This window comes from Andrena cerasifolii, chromosome 2 (genome assembly GCF_050908995.1).
Source record: "Andrena cerasifolii isolate SP2316 chromosome 2, iyAndCera1_principal, whole genome shotgun sequence".
Taxonomy (NCBI): Eukaryota; Metazoa; Arthropoda; class Insecta; order Hymenoptera; family Andrenidae; genus Andrena; species Andrena cerasifolii.
In genome coordinates, this window is record NC_135119.1 from 10,485,787 (window position 1) to 10,499,138 (window position 13,352).

Below are 13,352 nucleotides of genomic sequence, written 5' to 3' on the forward strand. Positions count from 1 at the left end.
AGCACTCAAACACGAGCATCCTTGGGGTTGATATATTCCATTTTGCAGGATGGAACGAGCCCCGCGGAGGATTATCCCCAGGAATCGAATTATCGACACCCTGGAGTTGGTGAAGGTTGCGAGGGAGCGCACGGGTAGGAAAAAAAGTGGCAAGGTGTTGCCACCGCTGGCATTACACTTGCTAATGGGCGGAGAGCGGCAGGGGGGTGTACGGTCCTGGCCAAGTAGTCGAGAGATGCTTCGCGTCCAAGTACGAGCAGCAGGCGTACACACGATCATTAACCCCAATTACGTAGTGCGCACGACGGGTCCGAGTGCCAGGCCTCGGTCATAATGAGCTATCTATGTGCTCGTACAGAGAAGTTGGGCGCGAAGGGTGCGTCGATGACGTTGTGCACGCGTGCGCGAGCTTTCGTCCTGCACGGAGCGTGATAATGATGCGCCCTTGCGAGCTTCCTCTTCTGGATCGTTAAGCGAACGTCGGCTCCGCAGAAGTCCCGATTGGGATCTTGGTTGGAAGTCGTTTATGTCGGGGTTAAAAGCTGGCGAGTTGAGTTATTTAAATAATGTAGTGGTCGGAAAGCTTGTGGTAGGTGAAAGAAGACTTCTGCATCGATACTAGAACGCCTGGAATCCTCGAAACTAGTTCAGTGGGAGGAGTCACGGAGGTGGCGCCCTCTACTGTTTGCGCATGCGCAGTGCGGTCTTCGCGGCCGCTTGGTACACCTGTAGCACTGTTCTTGGAGGTCTTGATACATTAAATTAGAAAATTTTTTTTACACTTTGCTTCCACCGATATTGTGACTCCCCCGATATTCCATTTATCGAAAGAATAATGCGATTCGTACGACCCGAGGTCCTGTGAATTGAGACTGGCGAGGAATTTGGAGACCGGATTGAAGATTTTATGACGAGTTCTTGCGAGTCTTTGCCTTCTGTGAGTGGTAGGATTGTCCTGTGGGATTTAAAGGGTAACTATTTTTCTTAAATTAAGGTGGTACAGTGTAACTTTGTCAGACTTCTTTGAAAAGCAGCAATTTTTATACCGAACACCCAGTTTTCTTCATTGCCTTCTCTAGGTTAACATAAAACAGATCTTAATAAATCTTGAAAACTAACCTCACAAAATAATTTAGAAAATCCTGAATCATTTGGGAAAGAAATAATTTAGAAAATCCTGAATCATTTGGGAAAGAAATAATTTAGAAAATCCTGAATCATTTGGGAAAGAAATGATTCAGGATTTTTAAAATTACTTTGTGAGGTTAGTTTTCAAGATTTGTTAAGATCTGTTTTATGTTAACCTAGAGAAGGCAATGAGGAAAACTGGGTGCCCGAATTAAAAATTGCTGCTTTTCAAAGAAGTCTGACAAAGTTACACTGTACCACCTTAATTTAAGAAAAATAGTTACCCTTTAAATCCCACAGGACAATCCTACCACTCACAGGAGGCAAAGACTCGCAAGAACTCGTTATAAAATCTTCAATCTGGTCTCCAATCGCACAAATCGTCGAAGCAAATTCAAAAGCTTCAGCAACACGAGCTCCATTTTAATGTCAAGACTTCCATGCGAAATTCCTCGCCAGTCTCAATCCACAGGACCTTGGGTCGTACGAATCGCATTATTCTTTCGATAAATGGAATATCGGGGGAATAAATTACGAGAAACCTCCCAGGGCCTCGGCAGGCGTATCAAGGCTCTCGATTTTATTAAGCGATCGAATAAATAAGACAACCATGTCGCGTTCGGTTTATGAAAAGTTCGCCATTGGGATCCGGATCCAATGTACGCGCGCGGTGTCAGCTTTGCTAGGTTCGCCCGCAAATGGACGAATTCCTCCTTTGGAGGATAAAAAAACAAGGGTATCTTTTTAAAATTTATAGAGAATAAATTACCAGGTGGATTGTCCCCAAATTTTGCATACGCATTCCCCAGCTTTTTGACAATATAAATAAATTGTTTCGTGTGCACGCAATGAAAGGATAAATATTCCACAATCTCTGAAAATTCAAATCGGGAGCTTCATTATTTTTTGTGATACCAGTTCTAAATAAATCTCAAATCCAAATAAATAAACTTTTGCAAACTTGAAGAATGTAGTTCCGAGAAAAACGGCTACAAAAGTGTTTGCAATAATTCTTGCGCACTTACGAAGTTTGTGCATTTTATTCTCTACAAATCCGTAAGAAACACCTACGCTTTAGGGGCCTCCGAAGGAGAAACTTAAGCTGAACGACGCGGAGCAACCGAGGACAGAGGAATCGATAATGTCTTTATCGAAGCTCCAGCCAGCGATTGGACGGACGTTCACGCGTGGGACCGGTTTCGTTGCCAAGGTTCGAGAGGCGAAGATTATCGGTTAACTGTACCAGCCCCCCTTACCGTTGCTCGTGATAACGGTAGAGAGACCGCGCGAGTGCTCGATTCTCAACGATCGATGCTGCAATCGCGCCTCGCGACGCCGATGAAAAACGACCAGCCCCGCGAACTTACTTGCTCTCGACGGACAGCCGGTGAGAAATGGTACGCGTCTACTCACCTGCAACAGAAAAATATCGGTTCGGTTCAGATAAATGGGCCTCGGGCAACAGAGAATCGATGGTGGTCATTAAAAGATTCAATTTCATACGATTGCGAGCTTAATAATTCGAGGGATGCTTTCGTATATTCCTGATTTCACTGTTCCATATGTTGCACGATGAACAAATACGGGGAGAATATGGAAGCTCGGATATTGAACGAAGGGATAACAGATATTTTATTAGAATTGGAAGTAGGTACAACAGATATTTAATTAATTAATATCAAAAAGAGGGCCAAAAGATATTTAATTAATACCGAAAGAAGGGACAACGGATGGAAATTAAAAACGGACCTGGAACTTTACGAAATTTGACCAATTTCGGAAAAGTTGTGCAAAGGGACTGCCACCAGTGCTAGTACCTACAAAAGGGGGGAATGCGAGTACTCGGCTGACGCAAGATAAATGGTTCAAAGTGAAACGATTCTAGCTCGAAGCCATAAAGGGAACAGTTGGCGCGCGAAGTCTTATCGCGGGACGACGCGTTGACAATTTCAATTTAACGCCCACTATCGGTAGGTACATACGCGAGCCAGGAGCGAAACCATGGGCCGGACCCAGCTCCCAACAATTTCGCCAGTGGGAACGCGCGTAATTATCGTTCACGTCGCGTACGAGTGGAGTGCACGTTCCGCGAAGCAGCTAATCGACTATTTGCGTATATCGATGCATCATCAACGAAGCGATTCGCAGGCCGCGAGGAAACGTAATACCATCGGCGAGTTCCCAACCACGTTTCAAATATTAACCGTATTTTCCAATGGCCATCCGGGGATGATACTTCCGACGGCCCTCTGTTTGGCTCTCGATGCTGCGGTTACAACGCGAACGTAGTCGCTTGCTCGTAGTGGTGGTAAATACAGAGTAACTTCGAATTCAGTGCTCCGAGTTTAGAGTGTTATAGAGGACGATTAAACGAACAGTTTTTCCCTTTACGGTTTTTCTGTACGACGTCGCGTAACGGAGATACGGGTCTCTGAAAGTTGGGTCAGTGTGCGCCTGGCGACAGACAACCCGTAGGCCGCTTACAGCAGGTTGCCCGTCGCCAGGCGCTCGGTGACCGCAACTTCAGAGGCCTGTAACTTTCTTATACGACGTCGTACGACAAAATGATAAAGTGAAAAAGTGTTTGTCTCGGCGTCCTCTGTACCATCCTATGTTTACAATGCAGAGTTTTTAATCACCTTGCGTGTTATAAGTTAATTAGTGGTTTTAGAGCGGTTCAGTCGGTCGATATCGATTAAAAATCGCGAAAAGCTGAATTGTAATCGCGATTTTCGGTTGATACGAGGGTGAAATGTGAATTATAAAACAAGCGCGTACATTTATTTCGGCCAGCAACGCCGACATGTTGTCGCGTCATCGAATTAACCCCTGATTATGCGCGATAAAGGCTTATCTAGAATCGGGAATTAAATCAGATTAACGAGGCCCCTGCGCTGCCACTGGCAGACATTACGATCAATCCGCAGTTAAATTAAATCGGCTAGACATCCATTACCGGTAGCGAGGGCCGGGGGGGGGGGGGAGGGGCGGGGAATTGGAGCCGATCTGTCTCAATAGCTTCAAGCATATAGGTAGGATAGGATGTTCGTGGCGGCTGGCTGGAAGGCGGAATATTAAAATTACCCCCGTTATTCTTTGCTCGATGGCAAGACGGAGGAAGGTCGATTGACCCACTTCCTTCCTGTCCGTTTGTAAATGAAAAAAGTGGTCGATAGGGAATCGCCTTCTATACTTGCTGCGATTATACGAAGTTGGAGCACCTACTGCAATATCGACGACACCTTTTGGCGATGGAGAGGATGGAGAGAAAGAAAGACGAAAGCCGATCACTTTGTGTCCTTCATTTTACTAAAAATGGATCCTCCATATTTAAGTCGCGAGTACTTCACGATCGATCGTCGTTTCGCGAGGTTCTTCCCATTGGGAAACGGGATTTCTAATGAAAGCTGTTTATCGCAGATGCACGTTTCATTTATCATTAGTAACATAGTGACATCTCTCAGCGAACAGAAAAGTGGGGGAGCCGCTTGGCAAACTTCCAATCTAGCTCATCGTTATCCCCACAGTGAGAAAGGATGACTTTATCTAGTTTCTTATCTCCTGTTTGGGCGTGCCTATCGGAGACAATTTTGAAAGTAATTTTAAGAACAATTAATGGTGACTTAATAAGTGTCTCTAGTACAGTTTCCAACTACCAATAGTGTGATCTTTTGGCAGTAGTCCTTCGAAATTGAAATATTCCTCCAATTCCTCCCAATTCTCCAAAGCTATGGAGTATTTGTAAAATTGAAACAGTAATGTATTCAGACAGGGCATGGATCGATATCATTTTACATATTTAAACCGGCGAGCTCTTAATTGTTTCCCATCTGTTTTGCGTTATTGAAAGTACAACGTACAACGAGGCGGACATTGTTAGAGCCTGTATCTCATTACCGCGATATAACGGTGCCCCCTTTCGTCGTTATCATAATTGGACACGGAGGGAACGTGCTCCACTAATTAAATCGCCGACACGCGTAAGATGCACTCGGACATCGGCCATCGATTATCGCGCGGTATGTGCAATTAATCACGGGCTCCGTTATTAATTCTTTCGCGAGCAATGGTCGCCTCGACAACTTTCCGACAGGCATAATTGCACCGGTTTCATCGACCTGCACTTCCTCAGAAACATCTCTATTACTTCTACTAATCAAGAAACTCTTCCCTTCGCTCCGCCAGCTGTAGTGCGGTCCAAACACCGCGCAATAGAGAAGTCTCCAGCGCGCATGCGCAGGCACTAAGCTCCGCCCACAAGGCCCGCTATTACTTGGCAGACCTGTATCTCCTTCGCGCGTGGTTCAGTAAATAGCGACAATGCTGCTACGAAGAGAGGACAAGCGACAATCACAGTTGTAGCTGATTTATGCGCGCAGCCCGCCCGCAAGAATATTCGAAGAAACGTCCCCCGAATGAAGTTCTCTCTAAGATTAAACCGTCATCGACAAAGTTCCAGCGAGGACCTTCCGTCCTTCCACACCTTCAGACCTCGCCATTCCTCTCCCCTTCGAGATCTCATAAATACATCCCGTGGAATCTGCAATCCTGTCGTCACTTGGCCCTTTTACTATTCCTCCCGCCGAGTGCGCGCATTTTCATTCTCCGTTTGACTCCGCAGACGCTGCTCCTCAGTTCGCGAGCTCCTTCCCCCGTTTCCCCATTCTTCCTCGCATCGTATTTACGTTATATAAGCCAAGGGGGGCGAACAATGGCGGTGGAACGCGGTGTCTGTTCGTTATCTCGTGCCTAGGAGAGCCCCAGATGCGCGCCTGCCCCGACAATGCTCAAGACCCGACAAAGACTTCTGGGCTCTGGCTCCTAAACTTTTGTGCGGTCGTCCTCTTTCTCCCCCCTCCACCGTCCTCTTAATTCCTTCCACCCCCGCTCCGCCCCTTCCCTGTCACTCCTCTTTGTCTGACGAATGCGACGGCTCACGGTGCGCGCCTCAAAGCGAGCCATACGCCGCGCGGAGATACATTTCGCGCGTAATTTAACTTGAACCGCTACGTCGCTACACGCGAGTCGCAAAGGGGCGAGGACAACTCCGCTCCAGATGTCGACGGCACCGTGGCTCCACGCGCATACCCTCGACCATCCCGCTGCGGGGAGTCGCTAGGACTTGAGGGAGGATGTAGATGGTGTTTTTGAAAGCGTGGTGCAAGAAGGAGGAGGAGGTGATTCGTCGGGTAAAAGGGGGCTGGGAATACAGATTTGTCCCGTTAAGGAGACGACACTCGGGGGATTAGGCGGCGTCTTAACGGAATGGTGTGCTATTCGACTCGATTTTCGTCTTTGGTGTCTATTTTTAGTAATACGATGCCACTGTTTTCTTCAACGAAATTTGTGGCTTATCGTTTTCGCAGGCCCACTCGCTTACTCTTAGTCTCTCGCACTCGCCGCGGTAATTGCAGAAGAAGAAGCGGAGATAGAAGTGTTCTCTTAACGGAACGGGGGATGCGATCCTATGCCGGGACAACACTGGGTAGATTAGGCTATTCCATTCGTGACGATTTTTTTTACCGAAATATATGAGCATTATTGTGAGTCATAATGAGATATATATCATAATAATAGAGTTGAATTATTATAATAAAACAGAGTAATATTATTATATTAATATTTATATAATAATATTACTAATATTAATATAATAATATTACTAATATTAATATAATAATATTACTAATATTAATATAATAATATTAATATAATATTTATATAATAATATTACTAATATTAATATAATAATATTTATATAATATTACTAATATTAATATAATAATATTTATATAATATTACTAATATTAATATAATAATATTTATATAATATTACTAATATTAATATAATAATATTTAAATAATAATATTATTAGTCTGTTATACAAATATAATAATGTTATTACTCTCTTATATCAATATAATAATATTATTACTCCATTTTCTTATTATAATATATCATACTTATTATACTAAACATTAATATCAAATATTAATATAATATTATATAATACTACTGATATAGGTATAACATTACTTTTTTCACGTGAAAAAATCTCGCCGCCCGGATCCTTAGGATTGCAAGGAAGAATGGAGTATTAGCAACTGCATGCACCTATACACATTACTATTACAAGCAACTCAACCTGTTGCTCGAGGCAGACAATTTTCAATTTAAAAAAGGCAAACGCGTAGCTTCTATAAGTATTTGTTTGACTAGGGACTTCGGCTTTGCTAGCCGCGCTTCACGCGAGAGGTCTCGCTGTACGGCGTAGCCCCTGAGGCAGGCAACCCGTAGCACCGCAAGGAAGAATTCATTATTAACGCGACACCCAGTCGTCGGCAGGGCAGCTTGCAACACGCGGAGAGTCCGCGCAAACGAGTCGTTTACTCGCCAGCGGACATTCCAAACTGCTCGCAACGGGAACTTCCCTGTGCAGTTATGCAAACTCGGAGCTCAAAACGAGCTGGCTCCCGCGACAACAACGGCTGCAGGTGCTGCGTTTTCGAAACCGCTCACGATCGATCATACTGATTCTATTACTACAGATCGGTGCACGTGAGATTGCCGTTTCGCATGGGGAAGTTTGAATGAAAATATCTTTCGCCTTTTACCTAATTTAATTATTTCATTCTTTTGAGTCTATGTGGCATTTCTCGAGTCGCAAGCCAGCGTTAGCAATTGCCATTGTATCCCCAATATGAACACAAATTATTGACAGCTTTACGGAGCAATTACGTAAGGGTAATTTTGGCGATTTCTTACACCCTCCCACCCCCAGTATAAGAATTCGTAAGATTTTATATTCCAACCCCTTATCCCCCTTCCTTACATAATATTTTTTAAATTGCATTCTTTCAATAATTAAAATCCTTTTAAAGGTTTACATAATAAAATTCATTTAACTCGGCTTCGGGAAATTTCAATTAAAATTACTTTTCTGGAACATAAATTATAGAATTTGCATTTATTGAAAAGTAGGTTGAAAATTTTAGTGCCTTCAAAGTGATCTGACTCTGACACACGAAGAACTGCAAGTTGAAGCTCACTAGGGCTTTTATTCAGAGGATTAAATACTTAAAGTTTAAAAGTCAATATAATAGGAATTCTCGACAGCCTATTGCGCTGGGTTCAAAGTGCTCTAGCACAAAAACTTGAGGGCTCAGAGGCTCGGCGCATTGAAATTCTTGTTCGAGCGACCAAAATCTGCAACATTTCAAAAGCTAAGGCAATTTGACTGAAACCCTTTCTTCCCTATAAAACGTGCCGGGGTCCTTTTGATTAATTTAGTGTTTGGGCACGCTCCTATAATATACTAACCACAAAATGCTGCCTATTCACTGGCACGAAGTCCTATTTTATCAGTGGAACAAGTGTGAGAGCATCGACACGGCGCGGCAGATGGGAAATTCAATCGCGGGCTTAATTAAAATCAAGATCTCGCTGCGAGCGAACGGCCGCGTCAGGAATACTCGACGGGAGCTTGAACTTTGTAACTCCATCCAGGGAGGCGGAACGGTCCGAGCTTTGCATCCGGCGACACTCCAAAGTTGTTTAACCTTTACGACAAACGGCACGAAAGACTGCCGGCCTGCGAAAGGGATTTAAAGCGCACCCCGGCTAACTTTTGTTGCGTTTTTTTTCCATCCCACTCCCGCATTCCATGACGTTTCGAGCGCCAGTGGAAGGGTACGTCGGGAAATATTTCCCGATGAAACGCAAACATTCCTTGCTCCACTGCAATTATCCTTTTTTCATCTCTAACTATGCACTATTTGTTGGTGCACGCTCCTATAATTGTCCTTTTATTTAAAAGCGAGCGCCAACTGATTGAAGCTCGGTATAGGCCAACAAATGGTGTTATGATATGACTGATTGCGAATTTAAAATGAAATAATTAGAATTCATTTTATAGTTTCTTTCTTTTCGAGTACCGTAAACTGGGGGAACGTTGGCATGTTTTTGGAACATTTTCCTACATAATATAAAAATTAACATTTTTACGTTTGCTTTAAGTATCCCATCATAACATTGCATCTTTTGTGAATGCACTACAAGTGTAAAAATGCATAAAATTTGTGTCCTTATCCTTCTTCGATACATGTTAAATGCCTGCCGAAGTTACACCGTAACGGGGTAACATTGGCACATCATATATAAATAGCACTAAAAAGTTAAAGTTTTACTACATCTGAACTTCCATTAACACTTAAATTTGTTTCTTTTTATGTTCAATGTACTTTATTTTTTATTTTTCTTATTTTATTGTTTTCTTTATCTTTTTAATTAATATTGTTAAATTTGTTTTAGGTGTCCTATTATAACATTGCATCGTTTGCGATGGTAATACAAGTGTGAAAATGTATAAAATTTCTTTCCTTTTCCTTTTTAATAGATGTTAAGTAGATGCCAATGTTACCCCGTACTGCCAATGTTCCCCCAGTTTACGGTATTGTTCTTTGATTGAGTTTTATTTCCCGGCAGAAGTGGACCGGGTTGCAAGACGGAGAGGAAGAAAGGGAGCAAGTAGTGGAAGATATTTTTCTGGCTGGGTGAAGAACACCGAGGCTTCGACGCTTCCGGCATCACCCATTAACGCTCGATTAGAAACGTATCTTTCGTAAAATTGCCCGTGGAGCGTTACTGTTCGATCCGCCCCGGAATCTTCCTCTTCGACTAACAGCAGGGCGGTGCCTGGCCATTCTTTCTCGCTTCCGGTTGCGTGCACCAATTTCCGTCGAGGGAACTGGCGGGAAGACTTCAGGGAAGGGACACGAGACACGCCGACGGGTTGCCAGAAAAGTGTTGCAAAGTGAGTAATGAGTTTCAATGAATGACGTTTCTGTTACTAATTTCATAGAGTCAAAGGAATAAGATTCGACTAAGTTCCCTTATAGAAATCACACAGTAGTTCAGTTTTTAGTCTTTATTTATGGCAACGGTCGGGCGCTGTTGCCATTTAAACTGTTCGCACGAGCGCGGGTTGCAGGATAAAACGCTGACCCTGTACTTTTAGAAATTATGGACATATATAGATTGTGTCTCCACTTCTGATTATTAAGTTCGTGCTAACTTTGAACTTAGAATAAGAGTTCTGTATTGTAAACAATTGTTTACTCTTTTAGCGGCTTAAACGAAACGAGGTTAAATTTTTCCGTCAGCATTTTCTGATAGCCTTAGATCAGTGCTGGAAGTTTCGCTTCTATCTGCATAAAGGGTAATTCTAGGGATCCTAAACGTGTTCATCGCGTACGCTCACCACCGACACGTTCGCTCGATCGACCGGACATCTTTCGTTATCTGGATGCGGTAGGCCGATACAAGGGATTGTTCCAGATGCAAGATTAATCCCGTATGATATCGAAATGCTGTTCAACGATGGACGTCGGCATGTCCATCGGATTCGTCGTTACCAAATGGATAGGACAGCGTTCTATCGTTTAATCGGATTCGTTTCCGGCAAGCTGATAAACTATTTTTCAGTAGAACGAGCTTGATTGGGTATTTCTTCCCTCATCAATAGCGGATTCGACGTTTCAAACGGATACGATTTCGGCGCCGAGCACTTTCAAAGGAAATCTGCGACGCTTGCTATGAGCGGTATCAGTACTAACGAATCAACATCCATCAAAGTGCTTTTGTATTCAAAAGGGAGCTGTTTCTATTTGATAGCCAAAGCACTGGGTACCCAGCTGCCTCTGATTCCCATTAAAAAATATCGGCAGAAATTCGATCACCTAACTCCGGATCTTTGCTACTCGCTCAAGTGTGTCCCAAGTTGCCATTTCCATATCATGGTTGAGGTACCTACATGTCGTGTCTCTAAACCCTTATAGCAAGCCATCAAAACCACACCTTCCACCCCCAAGTCCACAGCTTCATCCCCAGCTCAAAACTCCCCCAAATCCCTCCATCCACACATCAGCTCTGCCCCAGAAACCCAGCCACCCCAAGTCAGCATCCCACCCGACGTGCCCCTGACTCACACACAATACCGCAATCATCCGGAAAGAAAGGCATCGTCAGCCGCGCGTCCGTCTCACCCCATCGAATCTGCTCGCGGAACTGAACGTCCAACTAGGTTTCCAGGGCAGACGCGTAATTCCGCGCGAGCATAATGAGAATGGCCGTAATTTCGGGGGGGCCAGCCAGCTCTCCATTTGCCAGCAGCTCCTCTGCCCTCCCGATTTCCTCGTCCGCGGCGGTGTTCCCGGCCGTTCCGCGGGAATCCTGAGCCCGGCGGAAGGTGGGCGAGGAAAAAGCTTCTCTTCGGAGCGCTGGAGCCGCGAGCGATACCGCGCGACGACGAGGGCCGCGGGAATGGCTCGAATCCAATCTCGATTGGGTCGAACAAGGGATGTTTAGCTAAGATCCGCGGAGTCGGCTGCTCTCGGCGGGTAAATAGGTTAAGGGGCACTTGGCTGGTTGGAACGAGCAGCGGCGCACGGACGTCGACGGATCGCGGTGTATTGTGACGACACGTACGGACAGGAATCGTGTATACATATGCACGTACACGGGCCGCCTTATTTTTACATCGGGAGCACGCCACCCTCGGGCTCCCCGCTTCGATAACATCTTTTTGTGCCGCCCCGAACCGCGGGGCGTTCCTTGACCCGTCTCTGTCGCGCACTTCTGCTGGGAAATGGTCCCCAGCCGTGACTTTTCCTCCGTTATTTCCTGCCTTTGCGGAGAGTGAAAGCTATAAGGTGCTCGGAGAGGATAATGGCACGTGGATTGAATTTGCGGTACAAAAGAGCGTTTTGATATCGGGGCAAGAAGCTGAGCTTTCACCCTTTCGCTCGCTAAACTAATGAAACATGGAGGAACATGCATCCAGTTCCTGTTTCAGACAAATATTTACCATAGACTAGCGAACAGGGCTTCGAAACCACAGAAAGAACGTCAAACCCCGATAGATGTTCGCTTTTCGTCCCCACTCACGAACATGTATCGAAGCATTCACTGTAACTTCTCCAAATTAAGCAGTACCCAAGAAGCCATTATACCTAAAATTAAATCACTCATACTGACACACGTTATCCATAAAAGAGCCACTATTTTCGCCCACACCGGAAAACAGAAACGAAAATTAGTAATCGCTGATGTGGAGCTCGGAGCCCCGAGACTTAATGAGCCCTCGACAGGCGTGCGGGAGGAAACAGGGTAGGGCAGAGGCCTCGATAACGAGTATATAGGCGTCAGAGCACGGCTGGCTCGGTCGCTACCAGACCCGTAATGAGGAATTCCTCCTAGGGACATTTCGTCGGGCGGATCCTAGTGGCTTTGTAGCGTTGCTTTATCGCCGCTGCGAGGCGCGCAACGGCTCCTAATTAGGCCGACGGAGGGCGGTCCGGCGAGTTTATGCGCGATTCCTTTCTTCGCCCGGCCTTATCTTGACACGCGTATTACGCGCACATGTTTCTTTCCGGGCGGGGATCGGGGGTGCGGCGCTGTTTTCCCGCGGCGAAAGCGGAGGACATTCGGCGCGGATGAAAGGCACGGGGGCAGCGCGTCAAAGCACCTGAGGCATTTCTCAATTACACACCCTGCTACACCGCCGAAGGAACACAGAGGCTGAGGAACGGGAAAATGGGACGAAGTCGGATGGCAAGGGGGCGAACTGGGGGATTTATTAACCTTTGAGGACCTATTGTGGTGGTACACTTCTGGGGTAATATTCTGTGTTGTGTGGAGGATAATATTAAATGCACAGGGTGTTTTTGTTAGTAACAGGAATTGAAACTTTGCAGAATTCTTCACTAGTTCAACTTGAGAACTTTATATAGTTGTATAGTTGATTGATAGTTACTTAATCTTATTTTCCTTTCTAAATTATTTTTCTTTTGTCCTGAACGTCTCTTTAGGAGTTTAGGTTGTAAAGCAGCAGTTATATGCTCAACCTCGCCTATTCGCCATTATTGTTATCTTTGTAATTGTAATTGTGCAATGGATACATTTTTAATGGTAATAATTTATTGCACTTTTCGATCTTAAGATTGGAATTGCCTTAAATTGTGTAAAAACCGCGGAAAAAACGGAGACCTCGGGCGATGGGCCTCGAACTTGGGATCTTCGGGAGGTCCTGGTACTGGCTAGTCGTGCCTTAACCACCTTGGCTACTGCTGCTCTTCTAGTGTATTTATTTTCCAGGCCCCTCTTATGTGTACAGAGCTCTCTGATCCCACAATTATAAAATATTGTCAAGTGCTCCAAACGAAAC

The 13,352-nt window shown here is 44.9% G+C and overlaps 2 protein-coding genes across 5 annotated transcripts in view; one reads left to right on the top strand and one right to left on the bottom strand.

The window, feature by feature from the left end:
• Positions 1–13,352, bottom strand: part of Btk29a (tyrosine-protein kinase Btk29A) — a 197,235-nt gene that overhangs the window by 57,290 nt on the left and 126,593 nt on the right. The gene's annotated exons all lie outside the window — the stretch shown is intronic.
• The window catches only part of LOC143378472 (hemolymph lipopolysaccharide-binding protein-like), a 59,970-nt gene continuing 48,760 nt past the window's right edge, over positions 2,143–13,352 (top strand). Inside the window, exons 1-2 of the mRNA XM_076830215.1 lie at positions 2,143–2,525; positions 9,614–9,941. The gene's annotated coding sequence lies outside the window, so the exon portion shown is untranslated. The remainder of the gene's footprint in view (positions 2,526–9,613; positions 9,942–13,352) is intronic.